The 19,666-nt window shown below is 41.3% G+C and overlaps 1 long non-coding RNA gene across 1 annotated transcript in view; it reads right to left on the bottom strand.

Moving 5' to 3' along the window:
* Positions 1 to 19,666, bottom strand: part of LOC129524417 (uncharacterized) — a 76,238-nt gene that overhangs the window by 21,530 nt on the left and 35,042 nt on the right. Inside the window, exons 2-3 of the long non-coding RNA XR_008668170.2 lie at positions 7,476 to 7,587; positions 5,756 to 5,882 (exon numbers count right to left, since the gene is read on the bottom strand). This is a non-coding gene — a long non-coding RNA (uncharacterized lncRNA). The remainder of the gene's footprint in view (positions 1 to 5,755; positions 5,883 to 7,475; positions 7,588 to 19,666) is intronic.

Below are 19,666 nucleotides of genomic sequence, written 5' to 3'. Positions count from 1 at the left end.
GATTTTATTCAGGAACTATTGCAATCAGGAAAAAGAGACCCCAGTGTAGAACTGAGCTCTATTGCAAATAAGACAAGAAGGGGTAGGGACTTATAGCCAAGGAGCAGGTTTGAAGAGTGGGGAGAGATTGGTGGATGGAAAATTACTAAGAGGAGACATCAAGGGTGAGGGGAGATTCTTGGTGCAGACAGGGCAGAGTGATCAGATATTGAAGGCAGGGGATGAGGAATTTGATCAGATACGGAAGAATCTGATATCAAAGCTGTGAGATTCTCTTTCATTTAACTGGACTCTTGCTAAAACTGAGCAATGCAGGCCCAACAAAATGTACACTGAAGCCCAAGGTTGAGCCATGTTGAGAAGAGGACTTAGAGCAGTCTCACTAGAGCTGGGTCAAGGAGAGAGTTTTTGTCATATTTACCATCCAGAATTTACAGGGCAGATGTATACTGTTCCCCTGAAAGCAGTCTTCTGAGGAGGCAACACTAACGCTGGCGTCACTTAAAGTATTCCTGGATCCTCCTTAAACACTGCCTACAGAAAAAGCGAACCAGATCTGGGTTTGAATTCTTGCTTTACCACTCATTTACAATCTAATCTGATAATTAATTTCTCAGCCTGTTCTTTCATCCATGAAATGGGGGTACTAATACCTACCTTTCAGGGTTGTTGAGAGGGTTAGAGAAGACAGCTGATGTGAAACACTGGTTAACTTTGGAAACACATAATGCCTAAATAAATAGCAATTCTAAAGATCGCCTTTAGAGCTGGCGATGTTCTTCTAAATGTCCCTAGTGGTTACAGACTTGGTTTTCTGGATTTTTGAAATGGCCTAAATTTATCAAAGCCCATCCCTACGGGAAAGATATCAAACTGAGTAATACTGTTTTTGGTCAGAAACAAAGTTTATCTCTTAACATTACGAGGCTGCTTTTGTCATATTACTTGGAAACTGGTTCTGAAGAAATGGCCAAAAAGAAATTCCTAAGTGGTTGTCATGGCCTTCCCTGGTGTTGTTGGCTTCCACTCCAAGTCTGCACAGCTCTATCTACCACTGTCCCCTGCCCATGTATAGTCTCAGAGCCAACACCCATCTCAACCTAGGCTGCCTGGCTTCTTGTCCATTCAGAGGCTTAATGTTTAGTCACCTTCCCAGACCTGGTTTCTAGTAACACATTTACAAGAGCTGGACTCCTGAATCAGCCCCTGAATCACTCTATTACCATACAGACTGCATGCCCAAAAATCATACTTTTTTGTTTGTTTGTTTGTTTTGTTTTTGAGACAGTCTCATTCTGTTTTCCAGGTTGGAGTGCAGTGGTACAACCTCAGCTGACTGCATCCTCTACCTCCTGGGTTCAAGCGATTCTCCTGCCTCAGCCTCCCAAGTAGCTGGTTCTACAGGCATGCACTACCACACCCAGATAATTTTGTATTCTTAGTAGAGACAGGGTTTTACCATGTTGGCCAGGCTGGTCTCAAACTCCTGGCCTCAAGTGATCCACCTGCCTCAGCCTCCCAAAGTTGTGGAGGCGTGGCCGGCCATAGATGTTAACTTCTTTTTTTTTTTTTTGAGATGGAGTCTTGCTCTGTCGCCCAGGCTGGAGTGCAATAGTGCAATCTCGGCTCACCGCAACCTCTGCCTCCTGGGTTCAAGTGATTCTTATGCCTCAGCCTCCCAAGTAGCTGAGACCACAGGCGTGTGCCATCACACCCGGCTAATTTTTTGTATTTTTAGTAGAGATGGTGTTTCACCATGTTAGCCAGAATGATCTCGATCTCCTGAACTTGTGATCCACTGGCCTCGGCCTCCCAAAGTTCTGGGATTACAGGCATGAGCCACTGTGCCTGGCTGATGTTAACTTCTTAAGAAGCTATTTTTACCTTCAGATTCCAATATTGTCCCAGTTCACTGACCTGGGCTCTTCCAACTCCCAGCCCTGACACGTGACCACGCTGAGCTCTCTCTATCACCCTGGCGCCCCCTCGGCATGCCAATTCTCCTGCTATTTGAAATGGGCCTTGCTACACAGAAATCCCCTGTATAGAAGATTCATCAAATTCTTCCTTGCAAGCAATAGAATCAAACTGACTAGTTTTAATAGAAAAGTAATTTATTGAAGGATACTGGGACTTAAAAGAAGATCAGGAAAGGCTAGACAACCAGGCTCAGTAAATGGGCAAGAAGAAGAAAACTAGAATCAGCCACAGCCAGAGCCAAAATCATACCTAAGCCCTTACTGGTGAGGACACTGCTGCCACCAGCACTGAGTCCTGGACCTCATGGCCACCACCTCAGCTCTGTACATCAGATGCAGCACCCCTCAGCTCCTGCCACTACAGGCATCCCCCAAAGGGATTCTCTACTGTGCGTCTTGGTATAAACAGCCTCTGCCGCAGTCTGGAGGGAGCCAATTGGATTGGTCTATCCCAGGTCGCAGGGCAGTGCCCCCACTTCAAGAGATCCTGGGAAAGTATCTGGCATCTTCAGCTTCCACAACAGGTGTCCAAAACAAGTATCCGTGAAGCCTCACAGGCTGTGTCTGCTATGACGAGGACATTAATCTCAATGTAGTAAACTTTAGCTCACTGGAATTTTAAAAGTTTGGAACACTTTTCTAGAAAGCTTTAAAAGAGGTTAAACCTTTGCATTAAGAAATGTCATTGCTGGGTGCAACGGATCATGTCTGTAATCCCAGCACTTTGGGAGACCGAGGCTGGTGGATCATCTGAGGTCAGGAGTCGGAGACCAGCCTGGCCAACATGGCGAAACCCCGTCTCTACTAAAAATACAAAAATTGGCTGGGCATGGTGGCGGGCACCGGTAATCCCAGCTACTCAGGAGGCTGAAGCAGGAGAATCGCTTGAACCCGTGAAGCAGAGGCTGCAGTGAGCCAAGATTGTGCCATTGCACTCCAGCCTGGGCGACAAGAGCGAAACTTTGTCTCAAAAAAAAAAAAAAAAAAAAAAAAGAAAAAGAAAAAAGAAATATCACTTTTAAGCATCTAGGATTAGGCTATAATGTGAAGCAGACTAAAATTTCTTTAAAAATATGTTTATTTTTATTAACAATTACAATTGGAAAAAACTAAATATTCAACAGAAGATGTTTGTTTACAAAATTAGCGTAGTCACTTAATGGTACAATATGCAGCCATTAAAAATACAATTACTGGCAAGTTGTGGTGGCTCACGCCTGTAATCCCTGTGCTTTGGGAGGCTGAGGTGAGAGGATAGCTTGAGGCCAGGAGTTTGAGACCAGCCTGGGCAACAATGCAAGTGATCCCATTCTATAAAAACATTTTTTTTTTTTAATGAGCTGGGTGCAGTGGTATGCACCTGTAGTTCCAACTAGTTGGAAGGCTGAAGCAGGAGAATCACTTAAATCCAGGAGTTCAAGGCTGTTGTGAACTATGATCATGCCACAGCACTCCAGCCTAGCTTGGGCAACAAAGTGAGACCCTGTCTCTTAAAAAAAAATTATAATCATATTAATTTTAAAGATACAAAGCAAGATATAAAACTGCCTACAGTAAATGCAGAATTACATACAGAATGGTCTCACCTTGTAAAAGTATTGACAGATAAGGAGCTAGACGGAGATAAATGTATCAGGAAGGTAGTCATGCTCACAATTGGTAAAAGCCATAAAAATATTTATTTTCTTATTTCTACTTTCTCTATCTTTCTGATTTTTCTTATAAAGGGGATGTACTGAATATATTCCTTATGTATTTTTAAGAGTGATTTTTAAAATATCTGTTTCATTTCCTCTGGTCACTCCTGACATAAAAATTTATCAATTAAGTTAGCTTATTTTAGATTTTAAAAGACTAAGAGCCATACAGTTAAATGCAATGACACACACAGTTCTTTTTTCTTTCTTTCTTTCTTTTTTTTTGAGATGGAGTCTCACTCTGTCGTCCAGGCTGGAGTGTAGTGGCACGATCTTGGCTCACTTGCAACCTCCACTTTCCAAGTTCAAGCAATTCTCCGCCTCAGCCTCCGGAATAGTTGGGACTACAGGCATGCACCACCATGCCCGGCTAATTTTTGTATTTTTAGTAGAGATGGAGTGTCACCATATTGGCCAGGCTGGTCTCGAACTCCTGACCTCATGATCCGCCCTCCTCGGCCTCCCAAAGTGCTGGGATTACAGGCATGAGCCACCGCGCCTGGCCAACACACACAGTTCTAAAAGTCACGTTATAAACAACTGGAGTTAGCTGAGTGTGGGCTTGGTGTTAGATGATATTAAGGAATTATTTTTGGAGATATGTTTGTCTGAATATTCACAATGTCTATAATTTAATTTTTAAAAATCAGCGAAAATATATGTAAAGGAAATATTAAAAAATTAAGGAGGCTGGGGGCGGTGTCTCACACCTGTAATCCCAGCACTTCGGGAGGCGGAGGTGGACGGATCACGAGGTCAGGAGATCGAGACCATCCTGGCTAACATGATGAAACCCCATCTCTACTAAAACTACAAAAAATAATTAGCCGGGCATGGTGGCGGGTGCCGGTAGTCCCAGCTACTCGGGAGGCTGAGGCAGGAGAATGGAGTGAACTCGGGAGGCGGAGCTTGCAGTGAGCCGAGATTGCGCCACTGCACTCCAGCCTGGGTGACAGAGTGAGACTCCGTCTCAAAAAAAAAAAAAAAAATTAAGGAAAGCCATATGAAATGCTCAAAATGATCGAAAGTAATTGGATAGGAAAAGGAAAACGATAAAAAAAGGATGGGCCTGGCGCGGTGCCTCATGCCTATAATCCCAGCACTTTAGGAGGCCAAGGCAGGAGGATCACCTGAGGTTAGGAGTTCAAGACCTGCCTGGCCAACATGGTGAACCCCCATCTCTACTAAAAATACAAAAATTAGCTGGGCGTGGTGGCAAGTGCCTGTAATCCCAGCTACTCTAGCTACTCAAGAGGTTGAAGCAAGAGAATCGCTGGAACCCAGGAGGCAGAGGTTGCGGTGAGCCAAGATGGGGCCACTGCGCTCCAGCTTGGGTGACAGAGCGAGACTCCATCTCAAAAAACAAAACAAAACGAAAACAAACAAACAAAAAAAACCGGATGCAAGCATTAACCAGAAGAAAGAAGGTATAGCTATATTAATACTAAATTAGTGGTTACAGCAGAAAGTATCGCCAGAGATAAATAGGAAAACTTTATTATGAGAAAAAGGTTAAGTTTACCAGAAGATATAAGAATTCTGAATTTGAATTCATCCTAATAACCTAGCCTCAAAATATTTATAGCAAAAACTGAAGAAAGAAATGAAGTCATACTTTCAGTGAGAGATTTTAACACCCCTCTCTCAATAAATGATAGAATAAGCAAACACTCAAAACAAGCAAAAAATAAGAAAATCATTAACAATACAGAAGACTTGAACAAGGTTAATAAACTTGACACAATTGACAAGAGGAACACTCCCACCAACAACCACAGAAAACATTTCCTTTTCAAGTGTATTTGGAACATTTATGAAATTGATGTATGCTGGACAACAAAGCAAGTCTGAGCAACTGTCACATTACTGAAATCATACAGAATCTGTTCCCTGGGCTTCACAGAATTATGCTAAAACATCACTTGTAAAAGAAATACAGGGCTGGGCACGGTGGCTCCCAGTGCATTGGGAGGCAGAGGGAGGGTCGCATGAGGCCAGGAATTCAAGACCAGCCTGGGCAACAAAGCAAGATCCCGTCTCCACAAAAAATAAAAATTAGTTGGGTGTGGTGGTATGTACCTGTAGTCTCAGCTACTTGAGGGGGAGTATGGTTTCAGGCGAGAGGGTCACCTGAGCCCAGGAAGTCGAGGCTGCAGTGAGCTATGATCGCACCACTGCACTCCAGCCTGAGCAGTAGAGAGACACCCTGTCGAAAGAAAGAGAGAAAAGAAAAGAAAAGGAAGGAAGGAAAGGAAAGGAAGGAAGGAAGGAAGGAAGGAAGGAAGGAAGGAAGGAAGGAAGGAAAGAAAGAAAGAAAGAAAGAAAGAAAGAAAGAAAGAAAGAAAGAAAGAAAGAAACCGTTAGGAAAAAGGTAACTAGAAAATTCACAAATTGACCCGGCGCAGTGGCTAATGCCTGTAATCCCAGCACTTTGGGAGGCCGAGGTGGGCGGATCACCTGAGGTCAGGAGTTCCAGACCATCCTCACCAATATGATGAAACCCCGTCTCTACTAAAAATACAAAAATTAGCCGGGCGTGGTGCCATGAGCCTCTAATTCCAGCTATTCGGGAGGCTGGGACAGGAGAACTGCTTGAAGCCGGGAGGCGGAGGTTGCAGTGAGTGGAGATCGCACCATTGCACTCCAGCCTGGGCAACAAGAGCAAAACTCCGTCTTGGGAAAAAAAAAAAAAAAGAAAAAATTCACAAATTAAGTGACCTAGTTTTAAATATCTTGTGGTACAAAGACTAAATCACAAAAGAAATTAGAAAATATCTAGAACCGAATGATGAATAACTCATCTCCCTCTAAGATATTTTTATGCCACATTACCAATTTACCAAACCAAAGACACTCCATTTTTGTATAAAATAGCAATACTTTTCTTATTCCAAAAAGAGCTACACATGACCAGGCAAAAAATATCAAGGTCAACTTTTTTTTTTTTTTTTTTTGAGACGGAGTTTCGCTCTTGTTGCCCAGGCTGGAGTGCAATGGCGCGATCTCGGCTCATGCCTGTAATCCCAGCACTTTGGGAGGGCGAGGCAGATGGATCACCTGAGGTCAGGAGTTCGCCAGCCTGACCATCATGGTGAAACCCCATCTCTACTAAAAATACAAAAAATTAGCCAGGCATGGTGGTGCATGCCTGTAATCCCAGCTATTCGTGAAGCTGATGCAGGAGAATTGCTTGAACTCTGGAGACGGAGGCTGCAGTGAGCCAAGACTGCACCACTGCACTCCAGCCTGGGCAACAGAGCAAGACTCCATCTCAAAAAAAAAAAAAGTCAAATTGAGAAAACTAAGAAAGGCGGAGAAATTTCTCCATATTAGAGGAAACAAAGGAGACATGGGAACTCAGTACAAGGCATGATCCTAGACTGGATCCTAACCTGGGGAAAAAATTAGTTTATAATCAATTATTGGGACATCATTGGAACAATTGAGAAAATCTGAATTTACATTTGAACTATGGCTTACATAGATAATACAAAGCAAGACAGCAAGTGGGGCAAGATATAAATAATGAATGAATGTAAAGGGCATATGGGAGTTCCTTGAACAATTCTTGAAACTTTTCATGAGATGAAAGGAAATAATTGTTCCTGAACCATCATAACGGAATGGGTAGAAACAAACCCTGTCTTGTTCCCTTTTTGGCCTTTTAATTTAAAGTCAATATTTTAATAATCTTTTTGATGCTCCAGTTGGTTGCTCCCAGACTGCAAATGGACCACTACCAATATGTAATTAAAGGAGAATAACAAATAGAATATAGATTACACAGGTGCTGACTTACAAATGCAAATGTTGTAGCAGAAGATTAAGCTCCCCAGAGGCTAGAGGTGCAAATCTTTGCTTATTGCCATCATAATTCATTAATGGTCAAAGTAACGCTGAGATCAATATTCCTGCAGTCATGGGAATGAAAAAAAATGATCACCACCAAAACAAGATACAAAGACAGTCTCAAAATGTTTTTCCCTACATAATTAAGAAACCAGTCATTGTCATGAATTTTAAAACTTAACAGATTTTCTTAGCTATTGTGTGTTCAAGAGGTGGCTTACATTAAAGGATGTTGAAAAGAATTATTGTTCCCTTACATAGAAGGGTATGCAAGAGACAGATAAACAGAAAGAGAGAGAGAAGCAGAGTTGCATATGTTTATCTTGTTATCTTTTTAGCTCCTCAAGAACAAATATTTTCCTTGAAGTCTTTTTTTCTTTCTTATTTTTTTTTTTTTTTCAGACGGAGTCTTGCTCTGTCAATGGGCTGGAATGCAGTTACACGATCTTGGCTCACTGCAACCTCTGCCTCCCGGGTTCAAGCAATTTTCCTGCCTCAGCCTCCCAAGTAGCAGTGACTACAGGCGCCCACCACCATGCCCAGCTAATTTTTTTTTTTTTTTTTTTGAGATGGGGTCTCGCTCTGCCACCCAGGCTGGAGTGCAATGGTGCCATCTCAGCTCACTGCAAGCTCCGCCTCCCGGGTTCACGTCATTCTCCTGCCTCGGCCTCCTGAGTAGCGGGGACTACAGGCGCCTGCCACCACGCCAAGCTAATGTTTTGTATTTTTAGTAGAGACGGGGTTTCACCATGTTGGCCAGGATGGTCTCAATCTCTTGACCTCATGATCCACCTGTCTCGGCCTCCCAAAGTGCTGGGATTACAGGCATGAGCCACTACGCCTGGCCTACATTTTTCCTGTTGGCCATTTTTGTGTCTTCTTTTGAAAAGTGCCTATTAAGATCTTTTGCCCATTTTTAAATTGGATTATTTATTTTTTGCTATTGAGTTGAATTCCTTATATATTTTGTGTATTAACTCCTTGTCAGATGCAGAGTTTGTAAATATTTTCTCCCATTCTATAGGTTGTCTTTTCACTCTGTTGATTGTTTCCTTTGCTGTGCAGAAGCTTTTTGGTTTGATGTAATTCCACTTGTCCATTTTTGCTTGTGCTTTTTTTTTTTTTTTTTTTTTTGAGAGGGAGTCTCACTCTGTTGCCCAGGCTGGAGTGCAATGGTGCAATCTCAGTTCACTGCAACTTCTGCCCCCGGATCCAAGCGATTCTTGTGCCTCAGCCTCCCAAGTAGCTGGGATTACAGGCACTCACCACCACTCCTGGCTAATTTTTTTGTATTTTTAGTAGAGATGGGGTTTCGTCATGTTGGCCAGGCTGGTCTTGAACTCCTGACCTCAGGTGATCCACCCGCCTTGGCCTCCCAGAGTGCTGGGATTACAGGCATGAGCCACTGCATCCGGCTGTGCTTTTGAGTTCTCATCCAAAAAAATCTTTCCCCAGATCGATGTCATGAAGTATTTCCCTTATGTTTTTTTTTCAAGTAGTTTTATAGTTTCAGATCTTACATTTAAGTCTTTAATCCATTTTGAGTTGATTTTTGTATATGATGAGAGGTTGGTGTCTAGTTTCATTCTTCTGCATATGGACATTCAGTTTTCCCCACATCATTTATTGAAGACACTGTCCTTTTTCCAATGTATGTTCTTGGCACCATACAGAAAATCAGCTGGCTGTGTGTGGATTTATTTCTGTGTTTCCTATTTAGTGCCATTGATTTATGTGTCTATTTTTATGCCAATACCATGCTATTTTGGTTATCATAGCTTTGTATAGTATATTTTGAAGTCAGATAGTGTGATGTCTCCAGTTTTGTTCTTTTTGTTCAAGAATGCTGTGGTTATTTGGGAACTTTTGTGATTCCATACAAATTGTAGAATTGATTTTTTTTCTATTTTTGTGAAGAATGTCATTTAAAGTTCCACAGGGATTGCACTGAATCTGTAGATCACTTTGAGTAGTATGTACATTTTAACAATATTAATTCTTTCAGTCCATGAACACAGAATATCTTTCCATTTATTTGTATCCTCTTCAATTTCTTTCATCAATGCTTTATAGTTTCCATTGTAGAGATATTTTACCTCCTTGGTTAAATGTATTCCTAGATTTTATATATTTATATATGTTAGTTATTATAAATGGGATTATTTTCTTGATTTCTTTTTTGGATAGTTCATTATTGGCATAAAAAAACACTACTGATTTTTATATGTTGATTTTGCATCCTGCAACTTTACTAAATTGGTTTATCAGTTCTAACAGTTTTTTTGGTGGAGTCATTAGGGTTTTCTATACATAATATCATGTCACCTGCAAACAGGGACAATTTGACTTCCTCCTTTCCAATTTGGATGTCTTTTATTTCTTTCTCTTGCCTAATTACTTTGGCTAGCAGTTCTAGGACTATGTTGAATAAAAGTGATGAAAGTGGACATCCTTGTCTTGATCCAGATCTTAGAGGAAAACTTTTCAACTTTTCCCCATACAGTATGATGTTAGCTGTGGGTTTGTGTGAGACTTTCTGTTAAACATTTTTTTTTTTTTTTTGGATGGAGTCTTGCTCTGTTGCCCAGGCTGGAGTGCAGTGGTGCTATCTTGGCTCACTGCAACCTCTGCCTCCTGGGTTCAAGTGATGCTCCTGCCTAAGCCTCCCGAGTAGCTGGGACTACTTGCGCCTACCACCACACCTGGCTAATTTTTGTATTTTCAGTAGAGATGCGGTTTCATCATGTTGGTCAGGCTGGTCTTGAACTCCCGACCTCAGGTGATCTGCCCTCCTCGAGCCCCCAAAGTGCTGGGATTACAAGCATGAGCCACCACGCCTGGCCTTTGTTAAACATTTCTGCTTTTAGTTTTCTAGTTGTAAAGAGGCTCTCTCACCCAAAACTTTTAAAATAAATACTTCTCTTTTATGATATGCTCATATTTTACATAAGTTGGAATAACAAGGCTAAGAATGGTATGACTCACGCCTGTAATCCCAACATTTTGGGAGGCTGAGGCGGGAGGATAGCTTAAGTGCAGGAGTTCGAGACCAGCCTGGGCAACATAGAGGGACACTGTCTCTACAAAAAAAAAAAAAAAAAAAAATTAGCTAGGTATGGTGGTGTGTGCTTGTAGTCCCAGCTACTTGGAAGGCTGAGGTGGGAGGATCACTTGAGCCTGGGAGGTCAAGGCTGCAGTGAGCCCTGATCGTACCACTCACACTTAGCCTGGGCAACAGAGCAAGACCCTGTCTCAAAAACAAGCAAACAAAGAATAATGAATATTTGAAATAGTATAACTGACCTAGTAAGAAACTCCCAGCTTTGGCAGGCACAGTGACTTACACCTGTAATCCTAATATTTTGGGAGGCTGAGGTGGGAGGATCACTTGAGCCCAGGTTTTTAAGACTAGCCTGGGCAACATGGTGAGACCCCACCTCTGAAAAAATTTTTTTAAAAATTAAAAAAATAGGCCAGGCGCCGTGGCACATGCCTGTAATCCCAGCACTTTGGGAGGCCGAGGCAGGCGGATCATGCGGTTAAGAGATCGAGACCATCCTGGCCAACATGGTAAAACCCCATCTCTACTAAAAATACACAAATTAGCTAGGCGTAGTGGTGCGTGCCTGTAGTCCCAGCTACTTGGGAGGCTGAGGCAGGAGAATTGCTTGAACCTGGGAGGTGGAGGTTGCAGTGAGCTGAGATTACGCCACTGCACTCCAGCCTGGCGACAGAGCGAGACTCTGTCTAAAAAAAATAAAAATAAAAATAAAAAATAAAAAAAATAGGCCGGGCGCAGTGGCTTACGCCTGTAATCCCAGCACTTTGGGAGGTCGAGGTGGGCAGATCACCTGAGGTCAGGATTTCAAGACCAACCTGGCTAACATGGTGAAACGCCATCTTTACTAAAAATACAAAAATTAGCCAGATGTGGTGACACACACCTGTAGTCCCAGTTACTTGGGAGGCTGTGGCAGAAGAATTGCTTGAACCCAGGAGACAGAGTTTGCAATGAGCTGAGATCACGCCACTGCACTCCAGCCTGGGTGACAGAGCAAGACTCCGTCTCAAAAAATAAATAAATAAATAATAAATAAATAAATAAAAATAAATGTTTTAAAAATAAGAAAGTCCCAGTTTTGTGCAAAATTTGAAATCATTTAACTCCTGTCAAGAGTAATTTTTTAGGCTGGGTGTGGTGGTTCACGCCTGTAATCCCAACACTTTGGGAGGCTAAGGCCAGTGGATCGCCTGAGGTCAGGAGTTCAAGACCAGCCTGGACAACATGGTGAAACCTTGTTTCTACTAAAAATACAAAAATTAGCCAGGCATGGTGGTGGGCACCTGTAATTCCAGCTACTTTGGAGGCTGAGGCAGGAGAATTGCTTGAATCTGGGAGGCAGAGGTTGCAGTGAGCCAAGATTATGTCACTGCACTCCAGCCTGGGCGACAGGAGCGAGACTCTGTCTCAAAAAATAAATAAATAAGCTGGACTTGGTGGCTCACGCCTGTAATCCCAGCACTTTGGGAGGCCGAGGCGGGTGGATAACGATGTCAGGAGCTCGAGACTAGCCTGACCAACATGGTGAAACCCCATTTCTACTAAAAATATAAAAATTAGCCAGGCATGGTGGTATGCGCCTGTAATTGCAGCTACTCAGGAGGCTGAGGCAGGAGAATCGCTTGAACCCAGGAGGCGGAGGTTGCAGTGAGCCAAGATGGCATCATTGCATTCCAGCCTGGGCTACACAGGGAGACTCCGTCTCAAAAAAAAAAAAAAAAAAATTAAATAAATAAGTAAATAAATAAAAATAAAAAGTTATTTTTTAAAAGCTGCACAATTTCAAAGCTAAGAGGCAGTAAGAATGGCAACTGTCTTAATCTTCATGGCTATGTGGCATGCCACTTTAGCTGGTAATCAGAAGTACAATGGAACTTGTAATTATGTCCTCTTTGATAACATGAATTTGGATATGACGAGTTTGGTGATTGGCTCCTGTCCTTTTGCAGCAGGATCATCTTAGTCATTTTATTAACTTTGTACTAAATTGGCATCACATGTTATGGAATTGAATATTGTAGACCCTACTTACTGAGTTACAATGAGGTTTTACTTGCACCTGCCATCATTTAACAGTGGGTTGTAGACCATGCTATTATTGAAAAGTTATGTAAATTTAAATCTAGAAGTGGTTCAATGGACTTTTATGTTGTTAACTTATTATTGTTATTATTATTATTTGAGATGTAGTCTCACTCACTCTGTCACCCAGGCAGGAGTGCAATGGCACGATCTTGGCTCACTGCAATCTCCAGCTCCCAGGTTCAAGCGATTCTCATGTCTCAGCCTCCTGAGTAGCAAAGATTACAGATGCCTGCCATCACGCTCGGTTAATTTTTGTATTTTTAGTAGAGATGGGGTTTCACCATGTTGGTCAGGCTGGTCTTGAACTCCTGGCCACAAGTAATCCACCTGCCTTGGCCTCCCAAAGTGCTGCAGTGAGCCACTGCACCTGGCTGATGTTGTTATTTTAATTTCAATTGTAATTTTAAATTAATTTATTAATTTTTTAAGACAGTGTCTCACCCTGCATGATCATAGCTCGTCTCAATTATTTAAAAATGTATTTAAGGGGCCAGGCGCAGTGGTTCACGCCTGTAATCCCAGCACTTTCAGAGGCCGAGGTGGGTGGATCACCTGTGGTCAGAAGTTCAAGACCAGGCTGCTCAACATGGTGAAACCCCGTCTCTACTAAATATACAAAAATTAGCCAGATGTGGTGGCGGATGCCTGTAATCCCAGCTACTCGGGAGGCTGAGGCAGGAGAATCGCTTGAACCTAGGAGGCAGAGGTTGCAGTGAGCTGAGATCGTGCCATTGTGCTTCAGCCTGGGCAACAAGAGCAAAACTTTGTCTCAAAAAAAAAAAAAAGTTCTTTAAATAAAAAAAAAATAATATTCTGTAGAGGTGAGGTCTTACTTTGTTGCCCAGGCTGGTCTCAAGCTCCTGGGCTCTAGTGATCTTCCCACCTCAATTTCTCAAAGTACCGGGATTACAGGTGTGAGCTACCACCCCCGGCCTATTATTTTAATTTTTAGAGTTACAATTTTTAAATAGTTTTTATTCTATAACAAGGTCATCTAAGGAGCAAGTTCCAGTGAGCATTTAATTCAGTGAGAACAATAACCCAATCTTGAAAATATATTCTTTTGGAACAGAAGTCAGAGACAATAAAACACTAGATAAAGGCCACATGGCCATGTACCAAGCTATTAAATTTTGGAGACAGTACTCTGTGAAATATCAAAGATAATTCTGGGAAAATTTAAGAGAGTATTAAAGCAAATACAACTTTAAGTTTGCAAATACAATCTGGGCATGGATAATGAAATGGAAAAAATGCTATGGCTGCAAGATCATTCGTAACACAATGTGTCCTTATGCTACAGAGATTGTCTGCACCTGTGCTCTGAGATTATACCCCCATGACCATACAGATCTGCCTATAAAAAAAACTACTCATGAATTATGCATGCTTTGAATACATGAAGTGTTTGGAAAAATCACACTTCTTTCCAATTTCTTGGTTATCTAATGGCCTCCAGGTATAAAAGATAAGAATTTAGCTCATTTATGTTTTCTTCTTCCTCCCAATTCCTTCAGTGTTAGGTAGTTTTGTCATTAAGTTTTGTTGTGGTTACCCTTTAACTTAAAATAGTATGCTACACATCAGTTTTTCATTCCAAAAACTTGAGTCAGTATCCTGACTTCGGATTATAGAAGTTGCAGGTATCTATGATACTATCCTTCTCTTCATATTTCCTTCTTTCCACTTCCCACCTTTTGTCAGCTATACTTTTATATTATGAAGAATAATGCTTGCCTTTTTTTGCAAAATAATCAAGATCTTCCTTTCTTTGTCCTTAAGTTGACTGTAAAGGATGAACTTTAACTTAGAAGATGAATACATTCTAGAGATCTAATATACAGGATGGTGACTGTAGTTAAAACAACAACAACAAAAAGTAATTACATTAGTAAGACTACATCAATATTGTGCACTGCTGAACTAGGTAGCATATTAGGAATGCAATTTTCCTTTCTATGAGGGCAGTGTCATATCTTCATATGTTTATCATATCCTTCATATATTCAATGAAAAATGTCTTAGCACCATGTACTAGTCTTTTTCTTACACTCCCTAAATTACTGAAAATTATATGTTATTCTTCTAAATTGGGCCATAACATACTCAACTGGCTTTTTGTTTTTCTGGAATTATTAATTGCCTATCTTTTTATTGACTAAATATATAGTTTATCATATACTAAAACTTTTTTGTTGTTGTTCTCCTAGTAACACTATGGACTACATGCAATTCTTTTGTCCCAGAGTCCTTCTCTTTGGCACTCTTTGTCTTCCTACTTCAAAATGGATGATTTTTTTTTTTTTTTTATCACACACTACTTTCCTTTCTCATGTTAGAAAGATCCCTTGCCTTAATCTTTCTTGGGTAACTTCTTCATCCTGCTGGAATACATGCTCAAATAACTTAAAAAAGGAGTCTTTCCAAGTAAATTTTACAAGTCCTGGTTTGTATGAAACACCAACATTCTACCCTCACAGTTGATTGACAGGTAGGCTGGATATGTAAATTAGTTTCAAATTTAATTTCCCCCAGAACTGAAAGGACTACTCTATTATTTTCCAGCAGCCAGAGATGTTAATGAGAATTTGGCTGTTCAATTTACATTCCTCTATATGTGGCCTAATTTTTCCTTCTCAAAGCTTTCAAAAATTTTGTTTATTCTTTGAGTTCTAAAATTTTACAAAATTATGTCCAAGTGGGTTATCTTCCCCATTTATCACAGTTGGCACTTAGAGGGTTATTTTAATGTAAAAATGTGTCCTTTTCTGGGAAATTTTCTTATATAATTTCTCGAGTAATGTCCCTTATACTGTTTTGTCTGTTCTCCACTTCTGGATCTCATATTACTTAGCTGTTGGACCCCTTATATGAGTTTTTACATCTTCTATTTTCTGTCATATTTCTCATCAGTGATGGAGAATGCCATCTTCACCTCACTACTGTCATCTTTGTCTACATCAATTGATTAAAATAATAATAACAATGGCCAGGCACGGTGGCTCACGCCTGTAATCCCAGCACTTTGGGAGGCCGAGGCGGACAGATCACGAGGTCAGGAGATCGAGACCATCCTGGCTAACATGGTGAAACCCCGTCTCTACTAAAAATACAAAAAATTAGAAGGGCGTGGTGGCGGGTGCCTGTAGTCCCAGCTACTCGGGAGGCTGAGGAAGGAGAATGGCGTGAACCCAGGAGGCGGAGACTGCAGTGAGCGGAGATCACGCCACTGCAATCCAGCCTGGGCGACAGAATGAGACTCCGTCTCAAAAAAAATAAATAAATAAAAAATAAAATAATAATAATAATAACTACTACTAATAACTATGTCAACCTGGAGTAGAATCCTTGTTTTTACCATTTTGAGGGTTTTACCCAGAATCATGCCTACCCAACTGCTGTTCAAGTAGCATCCTCTCAGAAGATTGATGCTGAAAATGCCAGGAAATGGAATATTTTAAATAAAAAAATGAAAATTAAAAACCTTATTGAAGTCCAGTTGTAGATATTGCTTTCCCCTCTTCTGCCAGGCTCATCACTCTATCATAGATAAAATTAAATTGGTGTGGCATAATTTGCACTTCACAAAATCACGTTGATTACGACCCAGTACCTTGTACTCTTCTAGGTGGTTGCAAATTGATTGTTTGATGATTTGCTCTTGTATCTTCCCAGGTATCCAAGATAAACTGAATAGTCTATAATTACTACAGCTGTCCTTTTCCCTGTTTTAAAAAATAGGTACTCCATCTGCTGATTCTACTTGTCAGGACCTTCTTCTGTCCAACCTTCATTTTCTAAAATAAAGGCTGGTGGTCTTGCAATTATATTTGCCAATTCCTTAAATGTCCTGGGATGCGAGTAATCAAGCCCTGCTGATTTGAATGTACCAAGCTTTCTGAAGTGCTCTTCAATCACTTCTTTCTCCTTGTTTGCCTTTGCACCTCCAAGATGATAGCACTTAATCCAGTTTAGTTTCCTTATCATTGCTGATTAAAAAGGAAAATGAAACAGGTTAAAAACACAGTGAAAGCCTCTGCTATTACAGTTCTTTGTTAATAGTTTTTATTTAGCAGTATCTGTTGATAGTATTGTTTTTTTAGTAGTTTTAGTGGTTGCATTTTACATCCTATAGAGCAGATTCCTGCCGGTATTCTTCCTTCCATTTTTTCTCCCTTCCTGCCTCATTCATTCCTTCCTTTCTTCCTCCCTCCCTCCTATTTTCCCTCCTTCCTTCTCTCTATCTCTTTCTTTCTTTTAAATTTCTTACAAAGGATGAGATAAGGGGAAGGGAGGAAAAAAAGAGGCCAAGAATCCCACATCACATTATGACCAAGACATTTACTAATCACCAAATGCCCACATGCTCCCCACAATTTCTCAGCCTGTTTGTAGCTGGAGTGAGGGGGCACATGACTAGTTCTGGTCAATAGGTACTGAAGACCTATGAGTCCCCAGGATCTCTTTCCTCTGCACCAGTTAGCTAGAAGTCACATGTTCTGGATGGTGAACCAACAAAAGGCAAGCAGCGTGGACCCCTGAGTCACCATTAGAAGGCCGCAGTCCTGGAGTGTCATCAGATCCCCAGGGGACTATGTGTTAAGCCACAGATATTTGGGCGTTTGTTTTTTCTAGCTTATCATCATTAATACAGTACCAATTTCTGGATTAATCAGATTAGGCTAGGTTTTTGCCAAGGGAACAAATTAACCCTGAAATCTAAGTGGCTTAACATGACAAAGGTTTGTTTCTTACTCATGGTATGTGGTAGCTAGTCTCCAAAAAGGGCTCCCAGTGACTCTTCCCTCCTGGTAATCGCACCCTTGGAAAGTTACCTTCCACTCTGACTCTGCACGATCTCATGACTCATTTTAAACAAGGAAGTGTGCAGAAATAAGTGTGGCAGAAGTGACACTGTGGCTCTCCCCAGTGCCTTAGAAATCTGGGCACTTCCTGATACTGCATTTGGAGCCATTCACAATATAAAATATCTGAAGAATGAACGTCTATGCAGAGGAGCACCAAAGTGCCAGACATAAGCAAAGAAGCATCTTTAGTTCAATCACAGTCAAGCTTCTTAAGCACCCCAGACCCAGGCACCATCTTACCACAACCACAGGACAGACTCTAAGTGAGATTGTAAGAACTCCCCAGGTGAGCCCAGCCAACTCACAAAATTGGAGAAGTAACAACAAATTGTTGTTTTAAACCATTTTGAATGGGATAGCTTGTTAGGCAGTAGTAGCAAACTGAAGCATCGTACATACCCAGTGTGGGTGAATGGGCATTGGGCTCCACCCAGACATTCATGGAACCAGGTTGATATGGGTTACACCATCTTGTATCTGCACCATTGGGAATGCGACCTCTCTGATGGCAGTAGTAAGGGAAGAGAGGGCTGAGGGGTTGAACACAACTTTTAAATGTTTCCATCTCTGCTCCCAGTCCATTGGCCAATGAGAATTATCAGGGAGTAAATGGAGATTCAATGCACATTACATGACTCTGCCACAGACCTTGCCAATAAAATTTGCCCTTGTTTCCTATAGTATTATAAGAAGGCTTATCCAAGTACCTACCACCCAACTGGCTTTCCAAGAATTATAAACAATGATGTAGGACTCGCTTATACATCTCACAGAACCAACTGGGTGTATCTCCTCCCAACTTCGCATTCTGTGATGCCATGTGGTAGCCAGAAGTCAAACATGGTAGAAATATTTGCACCATATAGCTTGGCAAATGCTACAAATCAGGGCTTTCTTCCCATGTATCTAGTTACACCAGATCCAAAATATACCTACTATTCAGGCTGCCTCTATATTCACGCATATTTGTTTATTATTATAGGTAGAATTTTTAAAGCTAGCCATTGATGGTCTCATTTCTTTCCCTATTGCAAACAGACCGATCTATGAATTGAAGATGTTAACATAAACCTGATTAACCTTTTATTAATAATAAAAAGATGGCTGTTTGAAGTTTCTTCTATATAACCAGGATGTGCATATTTTAATACACAGACACTATGTTAATATTCACATTAGTACAGTATTGGAAATGTTGCTATAAAAGAAGTATTAAATGTACCTATTTTCAGTCAGCATCAACAAGGTTTTCACCCCTCCAGTAATTATTGCATCTAATGACACTGTCTTAGCTACTGATTCATTCTGGAAGCTTCAGTATCTTTTAGGCTTTAGAGTTTATAAGACTAAACTCCTTTATTTTAAGCCTTGCTGAAAGAGTTAATTCAGTGTTCTGTTCTAGTTCACCAACTCTTTATTTCCAAACCTTCACCCTCCACATACAAACAATCAGGAGAAAGGCCACCAATAAGGTTTCAGCTTCTATTACGGGATATGAAGCAATAACATTTTAAATAGCACCTAGGAGGCCTGGAGGAGTTAATACATCTTTCAGCAGTCCCTACTTTATAGCTCTGAAGTATTTTGAACCCTGAAAATCTGGATTATTTATGAGGAGACTGAGAAGGGTCCAGTTGTAGGGAAGCCTCATTTCTTGTTTCTCATACAAACAAGAAAGGGTATGCTTTGATAAGGTCTGAATCTGTGTCCCTTTCCAAATTTCATGTCAAACTGTAATCCCCAATGTTGGAGGTGGGACCTGGTAGGAGGTGATTGGATTATGGGAGCAGTTTCTCACGAATGCTTTAGCACCACCCCCTCGGGGCTGTGCTAGATCATGAGATCTAGTTATTTAAAAGTGTGTAACACCTGGCCGGGCGCGGTGGCTCACGGCTGTAATCCCAGCACTTTGGGAGGCCGAGGCGAGTGGATCACAAGATCAGGAGATCGAGACCATCCTGGCTAACGCGGTGAAACCCGGTCTCTACTAAAAATACAAAAAATTAGCCAGGCGAGGTGGCGGGTGCCCGTAGTCCCAGCTACTCAGGAGGCTGAGGCAGGAGAATGGCGAGAACCGGAGAGGCAGAGTTTGCAGCAAGCTGAGGTCGCGCCACTGCACTCCAGCCT

The sequence above is a fragment of the Gorilla gorilla genome, chromosome 13 (assembly GCF_029281585.2).
Source record: "Gorilla gorilla gorilla isolate KB3781 chromosome 13, NHGRI_mGorGor1-v2.1_pri, whole genome shotgun sequence".
Lineage (NCBI taxonomy): Eukaryota > Metazoa > Chordata > Mammalia > Primates > Hominidae > Gorilla > Gorilla gorilla.
This window is presented reverse-complemented; position numbering and strand designations above follow the sequence as displayed.